Genomic DNA, 12,941 nt, shown 5'->3' on the forward strand with positions numbered 1-12,941 from the left:
GGTCCTTACTAATTATCTATTTTATATATAGTAGTGTGTATATGTCAATCCCAATCTCCCAATATATCCCTCCTCCCCCCTTACCCCCTGGTAACCAGAAGTTTACTTTCTACATCTGTAACTCTGTTTCTGCTTTGTAGATAAGTTCATTTGTACCCTATTTTTTAGATTCCACATATAAGCGATATCATATGATATTTGTCTTTCTCTGTCTGACTGACTTCACTCAGTATGACAAGTTTCCATTTTGTCTCTTCCTACGTCTAGAATTTCAGAGTTCTTACTAAATCTTTACTAAGCTTTCCTATTTTCAGTATCTGGGAATGCTTCCTCCTTTTCAAAATCTGCATAACTTCTGCCCAAAGTGTTTGTGTCTGATAAGAAAAAATCTTGACCTCATCAAGGTGCAGTGCCCACCCAGCGAGCAGAGCCATGTTCCCCAGGCCTAGAGCCAGAGAAGGACACTCCTGGAGGGGGTCGCCTCCTTTCCCGAACCTTCCAGCCCATCAGTTGCATGCTGCACACGTTCCTTCTCTAAAACTGTCCCTGCACTACCCGCTCTGCCCCCTCCCCGTAACTGCCTCACCCCAGCCACTTGTCATGTCTCTCCCCGATCACTGCCATCTTTACCAGATCATCTCACTGGTCTCCAGAAGTCTCCCGCCACCCACGTCCACCTGAGCTAACCTAAACCACACACCTGGGCTACATGCCCCTGCCCGGAGACCTCCAGTGCTTTCCCGCCATCAGTCTATAGGCTAACATCCAAATTCCTCTTCAGGGTGTTGAAAGGTCTTCTCAGTCTGGTTGGGACCACCTTTCCAGCCTCATCTTTAGCCACTCCCCATGACTATAAACTAGAACCACACAGAGCAATTGTGGGATGCTCTCTCCCCTCACTGCCTGGAAGGCCTTACCTTCCCTGATGCTGGTGGACTGTTCCATTGGTGGCCCCCAATGAACTATGCCTCTGATATTCTTGCCATTTTGGAGTCTCCACCCACACGGGCTCTGAGCTTGGTCATGCGAGTTGCTTTAGCTGATGGGAAGTTAACAATAGCAACAGAAGCAGAGGCTTGCTAAGCACCTGCACGATGGGACCTTCCTGCCACCTTTCTTGGAGCCCTGAGCTGCCGTGCAGAGAGGTCCAGCTTCTCTGCTGGCGAGACTGCAGAGAAAGACCACATGAAGAGCCACATGGAGAGAAGATGCTCAACTTTACATGAAGATCAAGGGGGGTGTCCAGCCATGCCAGTGTTCCAATGGGGCCTCCAGATGATCCCATTTCCTGCTATGATCTGACTGCACCTGCATGAAAGACCCAAAGTGAGACCAGCTGAAGAACCAGCCAGCAGAACTCAGCCAACCAAGAGAAGGTGAGGGATAGTGAAAGAATTGTAAGCCACTAAGCTCTGGAGCCATGTGTTACACAACGATAGGTAACTAAAATAGGCCATTATCACTCAATTCAGTTCACAAGTCAAGGAGCACTTGAAACCTTAATATGTGTATTCTATGCTTCCTGGTGTGATAAAGGATGAGGCAAAAGAGGGCACAGACCTTTCCTTCAAGGAGATTGCAGCCTAGCTGGACCCTCTCACTCACACATCCTTCTAACTTTATTTTGAGCACCTGTTATGTATGACTGCAAAGGTCTCTTGCCTACATTCACCTTGGCTTCCACTTGACTAGCTGTTTTCCATTCACACAACCTCCAGGGCTGGAATCAGCTGCTGCTCTCAGAATGCACGCATCCCAAATGCTCCCCAAAGACCCAGGGATGGAAACTCTCAGGGAAGATGGTGGGAGCTTAGGGAGCATCAACTCACTTAGGAGAAATGGCTCCATCTGCCGCAGGTGGTAGAGACAAATCTCCCCCAAACTCCTAGGTCAGAAAGGGAAGCCTTCCTGCTTCATATTCAGAGATCCATCAATTCTTTCAGGTTACTGAGATGTGGAGCCCAGGAAGGCGATCCCACCGCAGAGGATAAGTGGTGATGGGGTTTGCTAGCAGGGTGCAGAGCTAGGCACAGACTCATGGTTTCCAGAAATCCCTTCAGTGTCTAAGGACACAGCTAACAGGTTCCCTTATGTCTGCAAAAATGGCAGGCCCTTTGCCAAGTTCTTCTCTACTTCTGGGGAGAATCTGTTTTCCCTAAGCCAATGAATATAACTACTCTGACCGAGACTAAGGCTCCCACTCTACACCATGAGCACAACCTCCAAAACCACTTCACCCTTCTAGGTATCCATGTGCTTCATTATAAAATTAAAGAATCATAGAAGATTGTCTCTGGGACTTTCATGGTTCTCATCATTGGATGCTATAAATGAGGAAGATTCACACTAGGGGTAGCATGGGATTATGAGTGGAGTTACAACAACCAGGGGTTCATTTCCAGGCACAATGAGCTCCGGCCTGGGATTCAGGACACGTGGGTTCTAGCCCTGGCCCTGCTCCAACTAGCTGCGTGAAACCAGACAAGTCTGTTGGTCTTGATAGGCCTATCTATAAAACAGAGCCCACGATTCTCAAAGCAGTTCCACCAAGCAAAGAGCTGGAAGAAGGGAGGGAGGGGCCTCCCCAGTGAAAGAAGCTTCTGGGCCTCCACCTCCCTCCAACCAAAGAATGCCCTTATGGTTTCACTGAGTGAATAGCTAGCTCTAAGGCTTTTTCTTTTAATTGACAAAAAAACGAAAAAACAAACTGGTCTTGTCTCACAATCTTTCCTCTGAATCTTCCTAGAGGAAGAATTAAAGTATGTAATCTGGTTTCAGTAGTAATCACTTAAGTATCTTTGTATTAGTTCATTACAGGGCTGGGTGTCTACTCTTTGCAAGGACAATGCCAATGCTGCAAGACAGGCAGACATGTAGGCAGCAAAGCCTCTGCCCAAAGGAACCAGCAGAGGAAGCAAGACACAGACAAACAGTCAGACGGGGCAGCGAAGGCAATGCACAATAACTGAGCTACAGAGAGCTATGGAGTCAGAGAAGACACAGCACACTTGGAAGATGGATCAGGAAGACCGCTTGGAGGAGGCAGTGTATCAGTGAGGAGGTTTCTTGTTAAACGTAACAGAAAACAAAGTCAATGAATCCTCAGCAATAGACACCTGCTGGCTCACACAGCTAGATGCCGAGAGGTAGGGTGGGTCCCAGGGCTGATGTGACCCAGGGCCTCCAACATTCTTCCTTCAGTCCTAGCTTCTGCCCTCCTTATCTTTTGGTGGTAAAGTGGCACAAACCCTTGTACAAAAGCCAAAGAAAGCACATCTATTCATTATGAAAACTCTTAACAAACTGAGAATAGAAAAAAACTTCCTCAACCTGATAAAGTACATCTATGAAAAACCTACAGCAATCATCACACCTAATGATAAAAGATGGGATGCTTTCCCCTTAAATTTGGGGAAAAGACAAAGCTGTCTCCCCTCACCACTTCTATTTAACATTGTTCTAGAGTTCTAGCCAGTGCAATCAGGCAAGAAAAAGAAATAGAAGGCATCCAGATTGGAAAGGAAGAAGTAAAACTGTCTTCATTCACAGACACCATCATTTGTAGATAGAAAACACTATGGAATCCATGGGAAAAACTGCAAAACTAACAAGCAAATACAAAAATTAACTTATTTATACCGACAATGAAAAATCCAAAATAAAATTAATAAAATGACTCTATTCACAAAAGCATCAAAAAAATAAAATACCTAGCAGTAAATTTAACAAAATGGTGCAAGACTTGTACACTGAAAACTTCAAAACATTGCTGAAAGAAATGAAAGATGGTCTAAATAAATGGAATGAAATTCCATTGCTCATTGATTGTTAGACTCAATATTATTAAGATGGCAGTATTTCCCAAATTTATCTACAGATTTATTGCAAAACTAGATGCTTTCCCCAAGACCAGGAACAAGGCAAGGATGGCCCCTCTCACCATTCCTTTTCAAGATAGTACTGGAAGTCTCAGCTAATGAAATGAAACAAGAAAGGGAAATAAAAATATATAGATTGGGAAAGAAGAAATTAAACTGTCTCTGTTCACAGATGACCTGATTGTCTATGTAGAAAATCCCAAAAAATTGACAAAACAAAACAAGCAAAAAAATAACAACAACAACAAAACACCCTCCTGGAATTAAGACATGATTATAGTAAAGTTGTATGATATAAGACTAATATATGAAAATCAGTTGCTTTCCTATATACCTCCAATGAACAACAGGAATTTGACATTTAAAATACAACACCATTGGGCTTCCCTGGTGGCGCAGTGGTTGAGAATCTGCCTGCCAATGCAGGGGACACGGGTTCGAGCCCTGGTCTCGGAAGATCCCACATGCCGCGGAGCAACTGGGCCCGTGAGCCACAACTACTGAGCCTGCGCTCCTGTGCTCCGCAGCAAGAGAGGCTGCGATAGTGAGAGGCCCGCGCACTGCAATGAAGAGTGGCCCCCGCTCGCTGCAACTAGAGAAAGCCCTCACACAAAAATGAAGAGCCAACACAGCCAAAAATAAATAAATAAATTAAATTAAATTTTTTTTAAAAATCCACTCTTTAAAAAAAAAAATACAACACCATTTACATAAGCATCAAAACAAAATTAAATACTTAGCTATAAATCTACCAAAATATGAATAAGATTTATATGAGGAAAACTAGAAAACGCTAATGAAAGAAATCAAAGAGCTAAATAAATGAAGATATATTCCATGTTCATGTGTAGAATCAATGTTCTTAAGAAGTCCATTCATCCCAATTTGATCTACAGATTCAGTGCAATCCCTATCAAAACCCTAGCAAGTTATCTTGTGAATATTGACAAACTAATTCTAAAGTTTGTATGGGAAGATAGAATAGCAACACAATACTGAAGAAGAACAAAGTCGGAGGACTGATATTACTCAATTCAAGACTTAGAATAAAGGTACAGTAATCAAAACAGTGTGACATTGATGAAAGAATACAAAAAAGATCAGTATAACAGAATACAGAGCCCAGAAACGTACCCATGCAGATATAATCAATTGATCTTCCACAAAGGAGCAAAGGAAATTCAATGGAAAGGGACAGTCTTTTCAACAAACACTGCTGAAAAAACTGGACAGCCACATACAATTAAAAAAAAATTAATCTAGACACAGACCTTTTACCTTTCACAAAAATTAACTCAAAAGGGATTATATACCTAAATGTCAAACACAAAACTATAATACTTCTAGAAAATAATACAGGAGACAATCTAGGTCACTGTGGGTTTGTAATAACTTTTTAAATAAAACACAAAAAGCACAACCTATGAAAGAAAAATTATGTTTGATTTCATTAAAATTAACATTTCGACTCAGCAAAAGATATGGTTGAGAGAATGTAAAGACAAGACAGAAAATATTTGCAAAACACATATAACATATATTATAACACATATTTGTGTCCTGTACAAAGAACTCTTAAAACTCAACAATTACAAAACAAACAACCCAATTAAAAAAGAACCAAAGGTCTGACCAGACACCTCCCAAAGAAGATATACAGATGGCAAATAAGTATACTTAAAAACGCTCAGTATCATATATCATTAGGGAGGTGCAAATTAAAACAAAAATGAGATATCACTAAGCACCTATGAGAATGGCTAAGACCCAAAACACTGACAACACCAATTGCTGGTGAAAATGTGGAGCCACAGGAACTCTCATTCTTGGCTGGTGAGAATGCAACATGGTACAGCTACTTTGAAAGACTGGCAATTTATTACAAAGCTAAACACAGGCTTACCACAGAATCCAGCAATTGTGCTCCTTGGTATTGACCCAAAAAAGTTGAAAACTTAGGTCCACGCAAAAACCCACCCATGAATGTTTATAGCAGCTTTATTCATAATTACCAAAAATTGGAAGCAACCAATTGTCCTTCCATAGGTGAGTGGATAAACTGTGGTGCATCCAGACAATGAATCTTATTCAATAACATGAAGAAATGAGTTATCAAGCCAGGAAAAGACACAGTGGAACCATAAAAGCATAATACTAAGTGAAAAAAACCTAGTTTGAAAAGGCTGTATACTGTTTGATTACAACTATTTGACATTCTGGAAAAGGCAAATCTATAGAGATAGTAAAAAAGATCAGTGGTTTCCAGGGCCTGGGGGAGGGAGGGATGAATGAATAGGTGGAGTACAGGGGATTTTTAGGGTGGTGAAATTGCTCTCTGATACTATAATGGTGGACACATGATGTCATACACTTGTCAAAACCCATAGAACTATGCAACAAAAAAAGTGAATCTTAATGTAAACAGTAGACTTCAGTTAATAAAAATGTATCAATTTTGGTTCATCAGTGTACCACACTAATGCAAGATGTTAAAAATGGGGGAAACTATGGGGGGGGTAGGGGGTGGTACATGGGACCTCCAAATTTCTGCACAATTTTTCTGTAAACTAAAAGTTCTCTTTAAAAATAGTCTATTAATTTTAAAAATATGCAAAACATATCTGAAAGAAATTTTACAAGATATAAATAAATTGAGAGAAATATCCACATTCCTAGGCTGGAAGACAATATTGTTAAGTCTTGGTTACTGCAACTTGTCCTAAGTTTCGAAGTCGAGAAGTGTGAGGCCTCAACTTTGTTCTTCTTTTTCAGGATTGTTTTGGCTTTCTCAACCCTTCACATAAACACATGAATTTTAGAAACAGCTTGTCATTTTCTTAAAAAAAAAAAAAAAAAAAAGGCAGCCAGGATTTTGGTACATTTTGTGTTAAATCTATAGATCAGTGTTGAGAGTAACTGCACTTATATCAAATAGCTTATTTGTTCTTATTACTAAACTGATAACTGACCTTCCGTTTTTGTCGCTCCAAGAATTAGGATTCTTGGATTAGTAAACATCTGAGAACGTAGTTGTAGTCTATTGCCTGTGAACTTAGCAAATGTTCTTTCACGTTCTTTCCCTGCAGGACCTCTCCATCCTCCCAACACTCCTGGTCCCATCAGGATCCTCCCCGCCTGCCTCTGGTTGGCTGGGAGTTCCCCTCCTGCTCACAGACATAACACAGAGGAAACAAGGAGACCGCCATCCCCGACGGTTCCTGCATCTTTCCCTGAATCACCACTGTCACCACGGCACTTCATTGCTGTCTTTAATAGCTCACAAGCGGCTCCTTCTGGAACCGAGGGCGGAACAGCCCATGCGTCAGCCAGTGGGTTGCTGGGGCAGCAGCGCTGGCATGAGCTGCTGCAAACAGGCGGCACGCTTGCTTCCGAGCCTTGCTAAGTGCCCACTGGCCTGGGATCCAAGATCTGCGCTTGGGCTGCCTTTGATCTGGTCTGTCTGCTGCCAATTCTCAATTAGACAGCCTGTAATACAGTTGGTTCTGGCACAAGTGCTGAGAAAAATAAATCAAAGGATGGTCTCAAATAGGAATGAGTCCCTGACCACGATATTTGGAGAGGCCACGAGGAACCACTGCCCTTAGCCTGGGGCCGTCAGCACAAAAGCCCATTGTAATGCCATTCCCTGGAATGAAGTCTCCAAAATGGGTTTAGGGTCTGATTCAATGCATTTAGACACTGTCTAACAAATGCAAAGTGCCCAAACAAAAGGGAGGTGCCCGGCTTTCCAAGGGCATCATCAGAACAAATACTTGCCACTGTGCCTCCAATATTCCAGGAAGGAAGGAGAGTCTTGCCTGCAGAAGCCGTGGGCAGCGCTCTCTCCGAAGCTCTCGCTCATGCCAACTCCTGCTCTCAGTGCTGTTCACTCAGAGAACTTGCGCGATTACATTTATTAGGAATGTGATTCATTTTTAATTCAGCAGTCAGACGGAGGCTGGGGCAGAGTGTGCTGCTTTCTTGCCTGTAGCTCGGATGGTTGATATCAGTGCCAGTTTAACCTCTGGGCACCATCCTAAAGCCTTTCATTCAAGTGGTTCATCGCAAAGAGGACGTGATGTAAGATGCTCCAGGGTAGAGGTAACTATGCAAAAATTCCATTGCTTCTGCTGAAAAAAAAAAAAAATAGGAAGCCTGTTTAAAACTACTTAGCCTATTTTTTTTTAATTAATTTATTTATTTATTCCTTTTGGCTGTGTTGGGTCTTTGTTTCTGTGCAAGGGCTTTCTCTAGTTGCGGCGAGCGGGGGCCACTCTTCGTCGCGGTGCGTGGGCCTCTCACTGTTGCGGCCTCTCTTGTTGCGGAGCACAGGCTCCAGATGCGCAGGCTCAGTAGTTGTGGCTCACGGGCCTAGTTGCTCCGCGGCATGTGGGATCTTCCCAGACCAGGGCTCGAACCCGTGTCCCCTGCATCGGCAGGCAGACTCTCAACCACTGCGCCACCAGGGAAGCCCCTATTTTATTTTTTAAATAAATTTATTTATTTATTTTATTTTTGGCTATGTTGGGTCTTCCTTGCTGTGCGCAGGCTTCTCTCTAGTTGCGGTGCGCGGGCTTCTCATTGTGGTGGCTTCTCTTGCTGCGGAGCACAGGCTCTAGGCGCATAGGCTTCAGTAGTTGTGGCACGTAGGCTCAGTAGTTTTGGCTTGCAGGCTCTAGAGCTCAGGCTCAGTAGTTGTGGCGCACGGGCTTAGTTGCTCCACGGCATGTGGGATCTTCCCGGACCAGGGCTCGAACCCGTGTCCCCTGCATTGGCAGGCGGATTCTTAACCACTGCGCCACCAGGGAAGCCCTAAACCTACTTAGCCTATTTTAAAGGGATGTTAGTCTAGCTACATTTTCTCTGTTTCTGTGGCTGTGTGATACCTGCTTCACATGCATTTCTAAGAAATACAAGGCAAAGGAGGGGCCAGGGGACCAGGAGCTAGAGGCTGGATTTGAAGGTAATCGGGCTTATGAGGAAATCAGCACTGGGGACATTTTGGAGTGATCCTATCTCTAGGGTAACCCCTGAGGATGCACGTGGCAAGAAACAGGACCACAAAGAAGCGAGGGCTCTCATGTGGGGTGTGGAGACGTCCAGCGATGTCTTGGGGACACATCCCAGCCACACAGTGCAATGGGCAGGTTGCCTGAGTCTGTCTGTAAAGACAGTCACCTTCGTGGGAAATCATGAGCCACTGGCTGAAGGTTTGCTGTGAAGGTGAGGTTCGGGGCGCAGGGTCAGAAGACCTGATTCAAGGCCCACCCCACCTCCCACCCCCACGTCCCAGACTTTGACGTGGACCCCTTCCCAGCTGTATTGCCAGTGAAAAATGAAGAGGAGGTGGCTCACAGCATCATCGGGAGGGAAATGGGTGAGAAATGCAGAGGGAATGGCTTTCTAATATGTAGGGCTAGGGCCACATCTCAGAAAATATCGATTCACTCTAAGGTGGTGTCATCAACGTCATCGATGTAAGAGACCCAGACTATACAAAATACCAGCTCCAGTTCCTTAAGATCTCATATTCCTGTCTAATTAGATAGCCTTTCTTTACGTCTTTAATGATTCAGTTCAGGCCTGTGGTAGGTTATCACTCTCATGCACCACTAGTGAAATTATAAATTGGCACTATCTTTCTGAAACTAAAATAACAACAAATGTTTAGACTAGGATATTGTACAACCATTAACATCATATTCCAAAACAAATTTGATTAACCAAAGGAAACGTTCCCAATATAACATTAAATGAATCAAACATACATGATATCTTATACACGTAAACATCTACATCAAGGGTTGGCGCTGGGCAGCCTGCAGCCAAATCCGTCCTGCTGCCTGTTTTTGTAAAGTTTTACCTGACACAGCCAGGTTCACTCACCCAGCTGTCGTCTGTGGCTGCTTTTGTGCTGCAACAGCAGAGCTGAGTAGCTGTCACAGAGATCTGAGAAGCCTAAAATATGGGATATCTGGTCCACTATCAAAAAACAGTTTACAGATACCTAATCTACATAAATACAAAGAAAAAAGACGGGGAAATATTCCAGGCTGTCGACTATGGCTTGGGTATGTAGCACCCTGATAAAACACACAGGTTTTAAATTATGTGAGGTGGGCAGTGTGTGTACAGGTACTTGTACGGTACACAGGAAATTCAAATATTTGAAGCCAGGAAGGAGAGGGCGGCGTCTATGAGGTCAAGTTCTGAGTGGAGATCCTGCATGAGGTCTGAGAAAAGGCCTTTGCCGGGGGTTGGTCATTGGAGATTTCCATGAATGTCCACAGGATGGGCTGTGATCAGTGTATAGGCAGTAAAGCAGATTTTGTCCTTCAGAAGGGAGATTTTAAAAGACAAGAGCTCTAGGTTAAGGGCAGTGGGCAGGGGCAGGAGCGGGGTAGGCGTCTCGGGGCCAGGGGCGATCTGGGCGCCATGAGGGGCAGGCGTGAGAAGGCCAAGTGGAAATGTTGGGCTGGAGGTGCCTGGCACAGGTTTGAGAGTTCCTTCTAGCCCACCCTCTGCTGCCCACCTCTTGTCAGGATGAGAAGGTGGGGAGGAAGTGGAAGCCATAAATATGGGCCACTGGATACACGAAATTTGTCTGTGAAAAATTAAAAATTTAATCCCAAGAAGTAGATGTGTCAAACTGATGTTTGCCTCAGGAGAGAGGAAGCCAGGCACTGGTTGAAGGATTTAAGAGCTCTGGGGTGGTTCAAGCTACGTGCCCCTACCGTGAAACCTGCAGAAATGATCATGAGGGGTGAAATTCCCTTTAAAATTAAAAATCAGTTTGCCACATAAATCCACTTGTGTTCTGTCATATCTCAGATTTCTGGCAATGTCTCCTGTCTCTTTCACTCCCTTTAACACATCATTTTGTAAGACTGTATTTCTTGGTAAATAAACCAAATATCATTTAGTTTGCTTGCCAAAACTGAGCCCTTCTCAGATATTAAAGATGAAACTACCCCAAACAACCGGGCTGTTCAGAAAAGGAAGCTATTATATAAGGACATGGTGTGAATTTTTTCAGGATGTGAAAATATATACTTTAATTTCACAAGTTAGTAATTAGTATAGGAGGATAAAGTCATAATCCAAAACAATAATCTTTATTACCAAAATAGAGATGAAACACAATTAAAATGAACAATATTACTAGCCATAATTGCTAATCAATTAGCTGAGAAGCTATATTACTGTAATTTTCCTAGTCCCCAATTTGCCCTTCCTATACTTTTTCACTTTTTATAACATAAGATGGAGACGGGTTGAAAGGATGCATCTGCAAAGCCCTTTCTGAACAAATCTCAGTGTCCAACTACCTCATCCTCTGCCGTGAGTGTTTCCACCCACTAGGTGCCTGGGAACCATCCCTCTGGTTGTGTAGGTCAAGGCCAGTTCTAGCTGGCATTTCCCAGCTGCACCTGGGGAATCGTGCTCACTAGCAAACCTGTAGGGTAGCATGCACTTCCCCAACTGCCCTTGCATTTTCCTGCTCAAAACAACCCCAAGGGACTTCCCTGATGGTGCAGTGGTTAAGAATCCACCTGCCAATACAGGGGACACAGGTTCGATCCCAGGTCTGGGAAGATCCCACATGCCTCGGAACAACTAAGCCTGTGCACCACAACTCCTGAACCCACGCACCACAACTACTGAAGCCCATGCGCCTAGAACCTGTGCTCTGCAACAAGAGAAGCCACCGCAATGAGAAGCCCCACGCACCACAACAAAGAATAGCCCCCGCTCGCCGCAACTAGAGAAAGCCCGCGTGCAGCAACTAAGACCCAACGCAGCCAAAAATAAAACTAATTAATTAATTAATTAAGAGAAAAAAAAAAAAGCAGATACTCTAAAAAAAAAAAACAACCCCAAGGTGAAAGAACCCCAACCAGTGGACACGTGCTCAGCCCCAGAAAACCGGACCACGTGATAAGCTGGAGCTGGAGCGTACGGATTCGGCCATCATCCCTGAAGGATAATCCACCCGGTGCCCAACTGCCTGAGAATCCAGTTACACATCAAGCTTGTTTTGAGCATTACATTCCTCTGAATCTCAAAATAATTTCAGCCACTCACAGGAAGAATGTTTTGAAGATCAAACTTCATGGCTTTCCTGATTTTCTTAAAAGTGTGGCTAGAGATGATTTCTGCCCGCCATGCCCTGTCTCTGCGCGTCGCAGGGATGGAGCTCTGGGCAGGCAGAGGCAGCCTAGCGTCTCCCGCCCACGGGGGCCTGACTGTCCTGGAGTCTGGCCCCCCTTGGAGAAGAAAGGTCCCAGCCACAGAACCAGCCTTGGGGGCGGGGAGGAGGGCACAGCTGATGCTGGCCTCAGGGAGCCCTGGCTACCGGTCTGTGAAAGTCAGAAGGTCAGGCTTCTGGGGCGGAGGGAACAAAAGCAGGCAGGGAGAGCCGACCGTGCCTCTGACCCCTCTGCCCCTCCTCCTCCGGCTCCGGCGGAAATGCTCTCAGGTGTGGGGTGCTTTGGCTTCCCTTAGGTCTGAGGCTTCAGGCACCAGGCCTGGGTCCTCCGTCCTGGCGGAGGTGGGTGGCCCTGAGGGTCAAGACAGCAGCCCCGGACTTGGAGAGGCCGAGCAGGGCACCGATGCTGCCATGCCCTGGGCTGTGGGTGAACAGCCCTCCACCCTGGCTTCGCCGGCTCGCTCACCGCACTTGCCAACAGGCTTTGGACAAGGTTCCCATGCAGGGAAGCTGCACCCCAGGCCCCCATTGTGCCCGTCTCCTCCCCGCACCCACCCCTCCACTGGCTACTCAGACCCAGGGGCTCCCCTGCTCCTGGGGCTGCAGCGGCCACAGGTCTCATCCCCCAGCCTGCTGCCTCCGTCCTGCATGCTGGGAGGACGTCTTGCGATAACCTCTACCCCGACCCAGACCCACGCAGGAAGACAAGGGCAGGAAAGGCTTGTGAGGGTGGATGGCGAAGAAGAGGTGAAGGGGCTGGACAAAGCTCATATTGAGCAAATCTCGACCGCTGGCAATTCTTTTCGGTTGAAGGAAAAATGCAAAAACCAAAACTGGTCATCTGATCTCAGTTT

General features: G+C 45.1%; 1 long non-coding RNA gene across 1 annotated transcript in view; it reads right to left on the reverse strand.

Annotated features, from left to right (window-relative positions):
• Window positions 1–12,941, reverse strand: part of LOC309642159 — a 187,211-nt gene that overhangs the window by 116,458 nt on the left and 57,812 nt on the right. The gene's annotated exons all lie outside the window — the stretch shown is intronic.

The sequence above is a fragment of the Balaenoptera physalus genome (genome assembly GCF_965194825.1).
Source record: "Balaenoptera physalus genome assembly, chromosome: 14".
Lineage (NCBI taxonomy): Eukaryota > Metazoa > Chordata > Mammalia > Artiodactyla > Balaenopteridae > Balaenoptera > Balaenoptera physalus.